Source organism: Schistocerca piceifrons, chromosome X (assembly GCF_021461385.2).
Source record: "Schistocerca piceifrons isolate TAMUIC-IGC-003096 chromosome X, iqSchPice1.1, whole genome shotgun sequence".
In the NCBI taxonomy this organism is placed as follows: domain Eukaryota; kingdom Metazoa; phylum Arthropoda; class Insecta; order Orthoptera; family Acrididae; genus Schistocerca; species Schistocerca piceifrons.
The window spans coordinates 336,414,955-336,429,270 of NC_060149.1; the positions used below are offsets into that span (position 1 = coordinate 336,414,955).

Here is a 14,316-nt window from a genome sequence, read left to right on the forward strand (position 1 = left end):
GCGGCGAGCTTTTCATGAAATTTCAGTCTCCAGCTTTCCGCTCCGAGTGGGTTAATATTTTGTTGACCCCACCTACATGGGGAGAAATGATAACTGTAATAAACTACAAGAAATCAGATCACGCACGGAAAGATTTAAGTGTGCGTTTTTCGCGTACGCTGAAAATGGTTCGATGTACCCACTGCCAGGCGCTTAAATGTGAATTGCAGAGCAGTCATGTAGATGCAGGCGTAGATGTAATGAGAGCACCCAAACAGTTCGTCTCCAGCTCAGTTACACGAATCCTTTACACTTCCAATTCTGTTACTTCCGCACGCAAAAATTTCTGTTATAAAACATCTGTGCCCACTGCCCAAATTCCTTATTAGTCTCAAACTGAAATCTCTGTTGCAGGCATTCCGTGCAGAATGTTGAAGCTGTAGCCAACACGCTAGTCCTCTGAGGTAAGTGAAAGAATTTTTCCGATTTGATAAATCAATATTTAGTAGCAAATCAGATTTTCTATACTCGTACATTACTCGACTCCATAGCAGAGGGGATTAGTAGGCTATTCGGTTTGATGTCTGGTGGTACAGAGAATATTCACCGCCAATGTTGGCAGGGACAAATATTCAATTCTCTATCCGTAACTTCTGGAACAGTTCATGTAGGACGGACAAAAGAAAATTTTATTATTAGTTTAGATATACAGTCATTAATATGAATTAAATTGGCAATATCCCAAATGTGTACCAACGGCAATTTATCATTTCATATTCTGTTACCAATACGTTTTTTAGAGCTTAGTACCTCTACGTACCCTCTGTTACACGTTCGTCTTGTTTACTCGTTTCAGTATATTGCTGTCGTAAAACTTTTTGTATGTCAGATTCAGTCCTTTGTTAAGCCTTTGTAATTTCGTCACAGGGTTCGAATTAAAGTCTACTTTGAATTGTCAAAACAAGCTGCAATCTGTCATATAACATTTCCAGTGTTGATATGGCTGTATGGGCACGTTCCGATAGCCAATAAATTTAAAAAAAAAAGTGTACAGGGCTACAGGATTAACAAATTAACAGTAGTAACTAAGGTTAGTCATCTTTAGACTATGCATTGATGTCCTTGTCGTTACATTCCATTCCTAACATGCGTCTATACATACATGGCTACTCTGCACTCGCGCGGGATAGCCTTGCAGTTTTAGGCGCCTTGCCACTGTTCGCGCGGCTCCCCCCGTCGGACGTTCGAGTCATCCCTCGGGCATGGGTGTGTGTGTGTGTGTGTGTTGTCCTTAGCGTAAATTAGTTTAAGTTAGATTAAGTAGCATGTAAGCTTAGGGACCGATGACCTCAGCAGTTTGGCCCCATAGAACTAATCACAAATTTCCAAATTTCTAGTCTGCAGTTCACACTTAAGTGCAATGGCAGAGGGACCACAAAATCATTTTCAGACCATTTTCCTGCCGTTCCACTCTTGAATAGCGCTTAGGAAAAACGAACGCCTAAGTCTTTGCGTCCGAGCTCCGATTTCTTTTATTTTATCACGATAGTCATTTTTCCCTATGTAGCTGGGAGTCGACCAAATATCTCGCATTCGGAGAACAAAGTTGGTGACTGAAAAAACGTGAAAAGATCCCACCGCAACCAGAAACGCTTTTGTTCCAATGATTGCTTTCCCATCTCGCGTATCATATCCGTGACACTTGCTCGACTATTTCTGGATAATACAAAACGAGATGCCCTTCTTTGAACTTTTTCGATGCCCTCCGTCAGTCCCTTCTGGTAAGGGTCCCATACCGTGCGTCAGTACTCCAGAAGAAGACGGATTTGCAAATGTAGTGGTTGCATTACGTGCCAATATTTGCTTTGAAGGCGATTGTTTGATAATGGACGACATGTTCGAAACTAGTCAGAACAAATAAAGGATTTTTCTCAACTTAAATAATAGTTTTAAGCGTAGTGTAGGCTGTCTCTCTAGTAAGTTTCTTGTAGCTTTCAGGTGTTCTCCAGATACAACGCACTCTTTGGTTCGTTTTCCCCTCTACATGTTCCATATGATAGTTCCAATTTAAGTTGTTCGTAACTGTAATCCTTCAAATTTCTGTAACTCATCGTGTAACCGAAATATAACGGATTTCTTTTGGTATTCATGTGGTGGATCGCACAATTTTTATTGTTTACAGTCAATTGCCACTTTTTGCACCATACAGATGTCTTGTATAAATCATTTTGCAATTGGTTTCGATCTTCTGATAACATTACTAGGCGGTAAGAGACAGCGTCATCTGCAAAAAAACACAAGAGGGATGCTCGGAATATCTCTTAAATCGTTTATATAAACACTTCTTTGGGGAACGACAGATGTCAGTTATGTTTCACTCGTTGGCTTTCCGCAGTTACTGCGAACTGTGACCTTTCTGACAGGAAATCGGGAACCGTGTCACACAATTGTAACGATGCTGTGTAGGCAGGCAGTTTGATTAGAAGCTGCCGAGTGTCACGGAATAAGGTCTTGTGACGGTATTGATAGCCCGTCCATCATTTGGTGACGTTAAGCATGGCGGCCCTGTTGGTGCTACCTGTTAGTTGAAACATACGTGCATCCGGTTTTATACACTCTCTTCTATTAATTTACGTAATCGTCCATACTAACGTAGCCACATTACTATACTGTACTGCACAAACACTCACCACAGTCAGGGAGACATCAGAAAAAATGAAGGAAGCTTAGCGTTTAACATTTGTCAATGGCGTGGTCATTAAATGATGCCACAAGCTGCGGGAGAATGCGGTAGGAAATCAGCCACGTTCTTTTCAAAGTTACCTAATTGACACTCACTTTAATATTCTCATGGAGACCATGGACAACCTAAATCTGTACAACCATACTTAGATCTGAATCTCGCTCCTCCTGAGGACTTCTCCAGCGTCTCAATCACTGCTCGCCACCAGACAACACAAATTACTCACATGTTAAACTTCGTGCTGGAAATAAGACTGACCATAGCATTTCAGTGTAGTTCACAGCCTCCTAAAAAAATATAGCGCAACGTTCTCTGCCCTGATGACTCGTTATGCAACTCTTACTAGTGTGCCACCGACTTTTTTTTTTTTTGCTCAGATCATGCACTAATTTCCCTCTCCCTCAGATTAGCTTGTTTATTAACGCTGGAAATTGCTATCTCCGTTGATTCATTCGACTTAAATACACGAAAAAATAACAAATAAATATGAAAAAATACTAAATTTATTGGTAAAAAACTTATATTAATGTGTGTGCGGGTGTATGCGTATGTGTGTGTGTGTGTGTGTGTGTGTGTGTGTGTGTGTGTGTGTAAGAGAGAGAGAGAGAGAGAGAGAGAGAGAGAGAGAGAGGGAGGGAGATGGAGAGGGAGAGGGAGGGAGATTTTTAATGTGCATGGAGTTGCAGCTGTTTTATGCTTTTGACTCTTATACCGTCACAGAGAAAATTTAGTTAGCCGATAGCAGTTTTATCGTTAGTTAAATAGTAATCGGATTTTAATTTCATCGACGCTACTCACCTGTGCATACAGCATTATGCCTTGCTAGGTAGGTTTCGAAACGTGGTTTTTTTAACACGTTTTTATTAAATCATTCTCCTGTCGGTTCGTTCGGTACAAGTTTTGAAATTGATTTTAAACTAAATTCCCAATTAGCCATAGGCTTGAAATTTTCAACATAGCTTATAACTGGATGACAATACAGTATTAACTCACTTACTTGTCCGGTGTGTGGCGGAGGGTACTTCGTTCACTGCTATCATTTCCCAGTGAGCTAAAGAATTGAAACTTTCAACATAGCTCAGAACTGTGTGATAATGCAGTATTAATACGCTTTCTTTTCTGGTGCGTGGCTGAGGGTGCTTCGTATACGACTGCTATTTTCCCCTTCTCGTGTTCCACTTGCGAATGTTTTGTGGAAAGAACGGTTAGTGGTAACTTCCCAAGTGAGCTCGATTCTCTCTCATTTTTACCTTCGAGGTATTTTCCTGAGATAATCGTAGGAGGAAGCAATTTAACTGGTTGACTCAGGTGAAGAGAAACTGAAATAACCCCGTAATTTAAAAATTGCCTCTGTTGTAATCTCATCAAAATGTTTGAAATCGATGGAAAAATTCGAAACACACAAGACTAAAAAGTAGAAAATGGTTATTTAAATATAAAACTTTTCATATAACACGTTTTGAAAACGGACTAAAAAGTATAAAATAATTTCTCCTAGCCCCATACAGATTCCTGACCCTACACAGATAGTCCTGAAAATCTGTGCCTGTGAATTTTTGATAGGTATGAAAATCTTTGTAGAGTTTAAAAAGAAGAACGTGGCGCGGGGTGCATGAAATACATAACTGTTGCATAAATATTTCGCCTCCTTACTGTTATCTATTGCATGCACCCCAAGTTTTTCGTTTTAAATTCTACAAGTATTTTCATTGCTAATAAAAATGTTAAAGAATAAATTTTCAGGTACCTCTGTATAGGTTTAGGAATCTGTACGAGGATATGAGAAACTATTTTACACTTTTTGTCCGTTTTAAAAACCTTTTATATTAAGAAGTTTTTATTTCAATAATTATTGGCAGCTTCCCAATTGCTTTTACGAGAAGTTAGACACTGGTTCCCCATCTAGTTCTCAGAAGCGTACACGCACGCACGCAAATAAACACATACAGACACATGCAAAAAGCTAAGACATGAAATTTCACGCAAGAGAGTTTTTATCTGTCGCAGACATACGACACACACGAATGCTACCCTTTGACTAACAAGGGGAGGCCGCCAACTGTGAAATTCAGATTCGATTCATACTGCGCATAATAAAAGCTCATGGCCAGAGGTGTAATGTGGCAAAGCACCAAGATGCACTTCTCAGCCGTTGTCGAGAAAATCGACAGTTAAAAGAAACCGTTGCGGTGAAATACTCTCTACGATTGATAATTTTCTACAGCGTCGTGGCGCAACGGTAAGCGGTCGGGTTTGTAACTCGAAGGTCGCCGGATCGAATCTCGCGCCATGCAACTTTTTTTTATTATTTGTTTTTTGTAATTCATACGTACACACACACACACACACATATATATATATATATATATATATATATATATATATATAATTCCCGGCAATAAGTTGCAACAATTATGCATATAATAAGTTGTTGAAAGTCGTTTGTCGTGGGAAAATAATACTTGAAATAAAACACAATATCACAAATAATATTCAAGTGGATACAATTTATTGAAAAGTTCTGTATACACTCGCACATAATTAACAATTCAGAAGTAGCTGGAGTATCGCACGAACCGGAGTGATAGTTATCATAGAAACATGTCGAGCAGAAAACAGCACGAGATAGAGCACATCTGATAAACGATGCGTTTTTACAAGAACAATTGTTTTTTAAATTATCTGTTGGGAAACACACCTGATTGACATTCTGAAAAATTGTTCTATCGTTCGTCAGGTTTGATGCATACCACGCGTATCGCATCATATCGGCAAAAAACGGAGAAGACAATTGGTGGGGGACGATGGATTGGATTTTTATACAATCGTCTCTGGAGTTGATGTAACGGTTTCGCTCGATTAAAAAAGCACAATTTTGAAGGCTCTTGATCAAATTTTTCACCTGTCGGTAAAAATACACGTCACACGGTTGGACGAGAGGAGTGCTCTTTGGAGGAATGACTTTTATAGTGCACGTTGGTAACTTCTTATCGTCCTGGAACATCTCATTGTATAACGCAGGGTGCGTTTGCCCATCCCAAGAGTCGATCAGAAAGTGAAATTCTTTCTTTTGTACGTATGATCTATACATTTGAATTACAAAAAACAAATAAAAAAAAAGTTGCACGGTGCGAGATTCGATCCGGCGACCTTCGGGTTACGAACCCGACCGCTTACCGTTGCGCCACGACGCTATAGAAAATTATTAATCGTAGAGAGTAGTTCACTGTAACGGTTTCTTTTAACTGTCGATTTTCTCGACAATGGCTGAGAAGTGCATCTTGGTGCTTTGCCACATTACACCTCTGGCTATGAGCTTTTATTATGCGCAGTATGAATCGACTCTGAATTTCACAATTGGCGGCCTCCCCTTGTAAGATGAGGTTGTGGTTTCTATTCACTGAAACAAGTACCAGATCCAGTATGAGTAAACAGTCATCAGGCGTAGACTTTACAGTGTTGGGATAAAGCAGGTATGAAAAAAATCCTGCAGTACATTCTATTTCTGAAACTTCTTTATTTATGACGCAATGAACAACATCAGCAACTTAATTCAGTAGCCCGACAATAATGTCCTTGTTGTCATTGCAATAAAATGTTTAGCTGTGAATGAATGCTTCAGAAGTAATCAAACCAAAGACTGGTATGAAAATCGCAGTTACTTCGGAGATTGTATGACTTCACTTTCTTGCGACCAGTGAAGCAGTGCACCCAGCCTGGTAAACGGAATTCACAGTCTAAGGTGGGATTTGGAATACTGAGCCATTATTGTTTTGTACACACTCGCACATTAGGTATAAAAACTCTCGCGACAATCGGTTCGAATCCGATTGGATCTAGAAACGAAGGTGTGGAAGTCGGGACTTTAATTTTCCTTCCTGCCTGGAACCATTTGGAACTTAACACATCGAGACATACCAGTGTTCTACATCTGCATCGATACTCTGTAAATCACACTTAAGTGAATGCCGGAGGGTTCATCGAACCACTTTCACAATAATTCTCTATTAGTCCGCTCTCGAACTGCGCGCGGGAAAAACGAATACCTATATCTTTCCGTGCGCGCTCTGATTTCCCTTATTTTCGTATCTCTCTATGTAGGTCGGCGTCAACAAAATAGTTTTGCATTCGGACGAGAAAGTTGGCGATTGTAATTACATGAGATGATTCAAATTTCGTGAGAAGATTCGGCCCCAAGGAAAAAAGCCTTTGCTTTAATTGTGTCCATCCGAAATCATCATGTTTGTGACTCTCTCTCCCTTATTTCGTGATAATACAAAATGTGCTGCTCTTCAATGAACTTTCTCGATATACTCCGTTAATCCTATCTGGTAAGGACCCAGACCGCGCAGCAGTGCTCCAAAAGAGGACGGACAAGCTTAGTTTAGCAGGCAGTCTCTTCAGTGGATCTGCTACATTTTCTAAGTGTTCTGCCAAAAAAACGCAGTCTTTGGTTTGCCTTCCCACAACATCTTCTATGCGTTTTTTCCAGTTTAAATTGTTCGTAATTGTAATTCCTAGGTATTTAGCTGAATTTACGACCTTTTGGGTTAGACTCATGTATCGCGTAACCCAAGTTTAATTCATTCCTTTTAGCACTCATGTGCATTACCTCACATTTTCCATTATTGAGGGTCAACTACCAATGTTCGCACCATTCAGATATCTTGTCTAAATCGTTTTGCAATTTGTTATGATCTGATGAGTTTACTAGACGATAAACAAACGACAGCATCAACTACAAACAACCTTAGACGGCTGCTCAGATTGTCTGCTAAATCGTTTGTATAGATATGGAACAGCAGAGTTACTATAAAACTACCTTGGGGAACGCCAGAAATCACTTCTGTTCAACTAGATGACTCTCCGTCAGTTACAACGAACTGTGACCTCTCCGAAAGGAAATCACAAATGCAGTCACGTAACTGAGACGATTTCCGTAAGCAGGGAGTTTCCCTACAAGCCGATTGTGTGGTACAGTGTCAAAAGCCTTTTGGAAATCTAGAAACACGGAATCAGTTTGAAATCCCTTGTCAATGGCACTCAAGACTTCGTGTATGTAAAGAGCTATTGTGTTTCACAAGAACGATTTTTCTAAATCTGTGTTGACTGTGTTTCAATAGACCGCTCTCTTCGAGGTAATTGATATTGTTCGAACACAATATATGTTCCAGAATCTTGCTGCATATCGACGTTAATTATATGGCACTTTAATTTAGTCGATTGATCCTACTATCTCTCTGCAACTTTCCAGTCTTTGGGTAAGGATCTTTCGCCGAGCGAGCGGTAGTATATGATTGTTAAATATGGAGCTATTGCATCAGCATACTCTGAAAGGTATCTAATTGACGTACAGTCTGGACCAGAAAACTTGCTTTTATTAAGTGATTTAAGTTTCTTAACTACTCCAAGGGTATCTACATCTAAGTTACTCATGTTGGCAGCTGTTCTTGATCCGAAATATGGAATATTTATTTCGTCTTCTTTGGTGAAGGCATTTCGAAAGACTGTGTTTAGTTAAAAAATGGTTCAAATGGCTATAAGCACTATGGGACTTAACATCTGAGGTCATCAGTCCCCTAGACTTAGAACTACTTAAAACTAACTAACCTAAGGAAATCACACACATCCATGCCCGAGGCAGCGTTCGAACCTGCGACCGTAGCAGCAGAGCGGTTCCGAACTGAAGTGCCTAGAACCGCTCGGCCGTGTGTTCAGTAACTCTGCTTTCGCAGCACTGTCGTCAATAGTATTTCCATTGCTATTGTACAGATAAGGCGTTCATTGTGTCTTGTCACTAGTATAATTTTCATACGACCGGAATCTCTTTGGATTTTCTGCCAGGTTTAGAGATAAAGTTTCGTTGTGGAAACTACTATAAACATCTCACATTGATGTCCGCGCTAAATTTCGAGCTTCTGCAAAAGATCGCCAACCTTGGCGATTTTGCGTTCGTTTGAATTTGGCATGCTTTTTTCGTTATTTCTGCAACAGTGTTCTGACCCGTTTTGTGTACCAAGGGCGATCGTTTAATTTATTTGGTATAAATATCTCAATTGCTGTCGATACTATTTCTTTGAGTTCAAGCCACATGTGGTCTGCACTTACATTGTTAATTTGGAAAGAGTGAAGATTGCCTCTCAGGAAGGACTCAAGTGAAATTTTACCTGCTTTTTTGAATAGGTATTTTTCGTTTACTTTTGGAGGATTTGAGGGTTACAATATTCAGTCTCGCTACGACAACTCTGTGTTCACTAATCTCTGTATTCGTTTTGATGTTCGTTAGTAGCTCAGGATTATTTTTTGTTAAGAGGACAAGTGTGTTTTCACAGTCTTTTACAATTCGTTAAATGAATTCGAAATTGCGAATAAGGACAAACATGAGCTGTAGAATGGAATGACTATATTGAAAATTTGTGCCGGACGGGACTCGAACCCGGATTTCCCGCTTATCGTGGGCGGTCGCCTTACAATTTGACTACCCGTGCACGACTCACGGCTAGACTCAAAACCATATGTCGTCAACCATACCTTCCTTGGGCCAGGCATGCATATCCAAAGGAACTTAGCATCGTAATCAGAACAGCACAGGCACTGAAATATCCTGTTTGCTATTCGCATGGGCTCATGAACTAACTGCTTCAAATAATTTTCAGAGAATGCGTTTAGCACAATTTCGCATGATGTTTTATGCCTACTTCCGGATTTACACATGTTTTTTCGCCAACGTGTAGAGGGTAAATTAAAGTCTCCACCAAATATAATTGTATGAATCAGGTGCGTGTTTGAAATTAAACTCAAGTTTTCTTGGAACCTTTCAGCAAATGTTTCATCTCAGTTGCCGGGCGGGGTGGCCGAGCGGTTCTAGGCGCTTCAGTCTGGATCCGCGCGACCGCTACGGTCGCAGGTTCGAATCCTGCCTCGGGCATGGATGTGTGTGATGTCCTTAGGTTAGTTGGGTTGAAGTAGTTCTAAGTTCAAGGGGACTGTTGACCTCAGATGTTAAGTTCCATAGTGCTCAGATGCATTTGAACCATTTTTCATCTGAGTTGTGAGGTCGGTAAAAGCATCCAATTCTTATTTTATTCGGGTCCCCGAGAATGACCTCTGCATATACTAACTCACAGGAGCTATCTACTTCAATTTCGCTACGAGATAAACTAGTTCTAACAGCAACAAACACGCCACAGCCAAATGTATTTAGCTTATCCTATAAGAACACCGTAAGGTCCTTCACAAAGATTTCGGCTGAACTTATCTGCGGCTTTAGCCAGCTTTCAGTGACCATAACGATTTGAGCATCAGTGCTTTCTATTAGCGCTTGGAGCTCTGGTACTTTCCCAACACAGCTACGACAATTTACAATTGTTATACAGATGGTTCCTTTATCTACCTTCTTCCTATGTTCGACCTGCACCCATTAAGACTGAAACCCTTTTTGTATTCCTCCGCGACCCAAAACCTAAATAACCACCCTCCACGCCACACCGCCCCTGTTTCCCGTGTAGCCCTTCTTGCGTGTAGTTTACTCCTGACCTATTCAGTGGAACCCGAAACCCTACCACCTTTTGGCGTAAATCGAGAAATCTGCAGCCTACACTGTCGCAGAAGCATCTGAGCCTCTGATTCAGATCCTCCACTCGGCTCTGTACCAAAGCACTGCAATAGGTCCTGTCGATTATGCTGCAAATGGTGAGCGCTGCTTTCATCTCGCAAGCAAGACTGGCAGCCTATACTGTATATAAGAGAGATACTGTCATCCCCCTTCCCTTCTATGTGAGAGGATGAATGAGCAAATGTATTTCTACACTCCTGGAAATGGAAAAAAGAACACATTGACACCGGTGTGTCACACCCACCATACTTGCTCCGGACACTGCGAGAGGGCTGTACAAACAATGATCACACGCACGGCACAGCGGACACACCAGGAACCGCGGTGTTGGCCGTCGAATGGCGCTAGCTGCGCAGCATTTGTGCACCGCCGCCGTCAGTGTCAGCCAGTTTGCCGTGGCATACGGAGCTCCATCGCAGTCTTTAACACTGGTAGCATGCCGCGACAGCGTGGACGTGAACCGTATGTGCAGTTGACGGGCTTTAAGCGAGGGCGTATAGTGGGCATGCGGGAGGCCGGGTGGACGTACCGCCGAATTGCTCAACACGTGGGGCGTGAGGTCTCCACAGTACATCGATGTTGTCGCCAGTGGTCGGCGGAAGGTGCACGTGCCCGTCGACCTGGGACCGGACCGCAGCGACGCACGGATGCACGCCAAGACCGTAGGATCCTACGCAGTGCCGTAGGGGACCGCACCGCCACTTCCCAGCAAATTAGGGACACTGTTGCTCCTGGGATATCGGCGAGGATCATTCGCAACCGTCTCCATGAAGCTGGGCTACGGTCCCGCGCACCGTTAGGCCGTCTTCCGCTCACGCCCCAACATCGTGCAGCCCGCCTCCAGTGGTGTCGCGACAGGCGTGAATGGAGGGACGAATGGAGACGTGTCGTCTTCAGCGATGAGAGTCGCTTCTGCCTTGGTGCCAATGATGGTCGTATGCGTGTTTGGCGCCGTGCAGGTGAGCGCCACAATCAGGACTGCATACGACCGAGGCACACAGGGCCAACACCCGGCATCATGGTGTGGGGAGCGATCTCCTACACTGGCTGTACACCACTGGTGATCGTTGAGGGGACACTGAATAGTGCACGGTACATCCAAACCGTCATCGAACCCATCGTTCTACCATTCCTAGACCAGCAAGGGAACTTGCTGTTCCAACAGGACAATGCACGTCCTTATGTATCCCGTGCCACCCAACGTGCTCTAGAAGGTGTAAGTCAACTACCCTGGCCAGCAAGATCTCCGGATCTGTCCCCCATTGAGCATGTTTGGGACTGGATGAAGCGTCGTCTCACGCGGTCTGCACGTCCAGCACGAACGCTGGTCCAACTGAGACGCCAGGTGGAAATTGCATGGCAAGCCGTTCCACAGGACTACATCCAGCATCTCTACGATCGTCTCCATGGGAGAATAGCAGCCTGCATTGCTGCGAAAGGTGGATATACACTGTACTAGTGCCGACATTGTGCATGCTCTGTTGCCTGTGTCTATGTGCCTGTGGTTCTGTCAGTGTGATCATGTGATGTATTTGACCCCAGGAATGTGTCAATAAAGTTTGCCCTTCCTGGGACAATGAATTCACGGTGTTCTTATTTCAATTTCCAGGAGTGTAGTTGCATGCTTGAGGGTAGCAGACAAGCCTGTCTGCTAGAGAACAGTAGGACCAACGTCGGAACAGGTAGCTACGCTTTCTAAAAGTAGAGAGGTTTCTATTCTTAGTATGGTCCTGTCCGTCCCTTGTCATGTTGGTATAGGAAGCTGCCTCTCTGGCCACTTCCGCTTGTATTTGTGAGCCACCCTCAGGAAGGGACCACGTCAGTCTGTCCGCGGCGAGTGTCTGAAGTGGTAAGATCTCTGGCTAAGCGCGTGTCTGCTAAGTCCGTATGACAATGGATTTCGTAAGTTCAGCCTAACTGAAAATTTAATCACCTTTATTTCCGGTTTAGCTCTAAAATATCTAATGTTATCTTAAATTGCAACGCAGTGTAATTCGAGTGTGAAGTTCAGAATATATTCCGGTAGTTGCTTTGTCACTACTTTGTGAGTAAAGTGGAACCACGTGTTGATCAGTAACTCTAACTAGCATCATCAATCTTCAATGCGAATGTGCGTGAGATTATAAAGTCTCGTCTTGACAATATTTTTCAATATAGCAACTTTCCTTTATGTTCAACCCACGTGGGGTGTACTTTGTGAGACCAGTACCACGTGCTTATACAATTGTTTGACCCATCAGGTCAATAGTAAGACGATAGTAACCAGTTCGAGGTTTTTCTTTTGTAAATTGCTATTCGATCTAATTTATTTTAATTATCAAAATTATTGTGGAGTTACACGCTTTGTGTAAACCAAGTTGACCACGTGTAGCATGTGGTGTAATCATCAAAGTAGCCCTCAGCTATTCTTTTTGGGAAGATTTCACAGAGAGTTAGTATGAATTTAGTATACCAGTGTGTGGTAATTACATGACGGACAGGATTGTGCTACGAACGTAACTTCTTTGGGTGAAAATTGAATCGGTTGGTTGTGGTTAATTTCCTCTTGCATATGTTTCAACGTTCTTCGTGTGTTATTTTATGAATGCAGTGTTGTATGCAGTCTCCCAATCTTGGCTCCATATTTGATGTGTTCCGTAAGATTAGAAACTCACATTTTCACAATCCTAAACAAGGCACCAGTTATGAATCAAGTTCAATATGCTGAAATTTTAAATGTTAAAATAAATGTCCAAATATAAACTGATTTATTTCTTTTTATTTAAATTTTCTTTTATATATATATATATATATATATCACCGGTTGTCATATGGCTATTAAAAGATTATAATTAATGTTAGTCTGGTTGGGAATTTGGTAAGCTAGACTGGATACCTGGTGAAACAGTTGCGCAGTAATGCAAGGTTAACTTCCCCAGACAGCCCACAGCTTTTAACCCGCTTTTACTATCTTGAATATCAGCACCGCTTACACCTCAAATTAAGCAACAACATTACACATGGCGACCCTGTTCTGTGATTCCGCTAGACTCTGGAATCTCTGAAACGTTAGACTGCGAGCGTTGTATAATCTTAATTTTTTTCCCCCTGCAGCGCTCAAACTACTTCTGCATTGTTTCTGAGCAGACTTTCAAAAGATTCACGGCATTGTTGAGCGGCATTGTGTTATTTGTCTTGTTTTGTTTTCTATATCTGTGTGTTTTATATGTATGTGTTTTTCTTCTCGCCTGTAAATTGCACTGACTTCGCTCAAAGATATAAATTTGTTTTGCGTGTGAAAAAGTGCGTACTACGTTGGGTACCTTTCGTGTGAGTGTCGTAATTTTTGGGGGATACATTTATTCTGATTAGTGTGTTGCGTACCGGGTATAAATTGAACTAATGCAGACACGTAACCAAGCTAAAAGTAGGCGGTCCAACAACTTAAGCATCATGGACCAAGGGGATAATTTGATTTCGAATATTAACGCATCGGACGGTTCCGAAAATGCATTGGGGAATACTTCAGAGGAAATGCAAAACAGGTCGAACGGGCTCACAGCAGAGCCAGAAATTAATTTGCCTCCTACTAACCAAATTGATTTGGCAGAACTCATGAAAGCCTTATTGCAACAAAATAAAGAAAACGCAGAGAAATCTGAAAAATCTATCCGTGAGCTAGGCGAACAAATGACACAGAAATCTGAAAAATCGATCCGAGAGCTAGGCCATCAAATGACGCAGAAATCAGAAAAATCGTTCCGAGAACAAAAAGAATCATCCGAAAAATCGATCCGAGAGCTAGGCGAACAAATGGCGCAGAAATCTGAAAAATCGATCCGCGAGCTAGGCGAACAAATAGACGAAAAACTAATCCAGCAGACAAATAAAGTCGACAAGTCGATGCAGAGAGTGTCCGATGATATCTCACAAAGAATAAACAATCTGGCAAGTGAAATAAAAAGTGATATCATGAAAGAAGTAGGCCGTACATTTGAAC

The 14,316-nt window shown here is 41.9% G+C and overlaps 1 protein-coding gene across 1 annotated transcript in view; it reads left to right on the top strand.

Moving 5' to 3' along the window:
• The first annotated feature begins 391 nt into the window (after positions 1–391).
• Positions 392–14,316, top strand: part of LOC124723141 (plasma membrane calcium-transporting ATPase 3) — a 720,425-nt gene continuing 706,500 nt past the window's right edge. The window contains exon 1 of the mRNA XM_047248331.1: positions 392–443. The gene's annotated coding sequence lies outside the window, so the exon portion shown is untranslated. The remainder of the gene's footprint in view (positions 444–14,316) is intronic.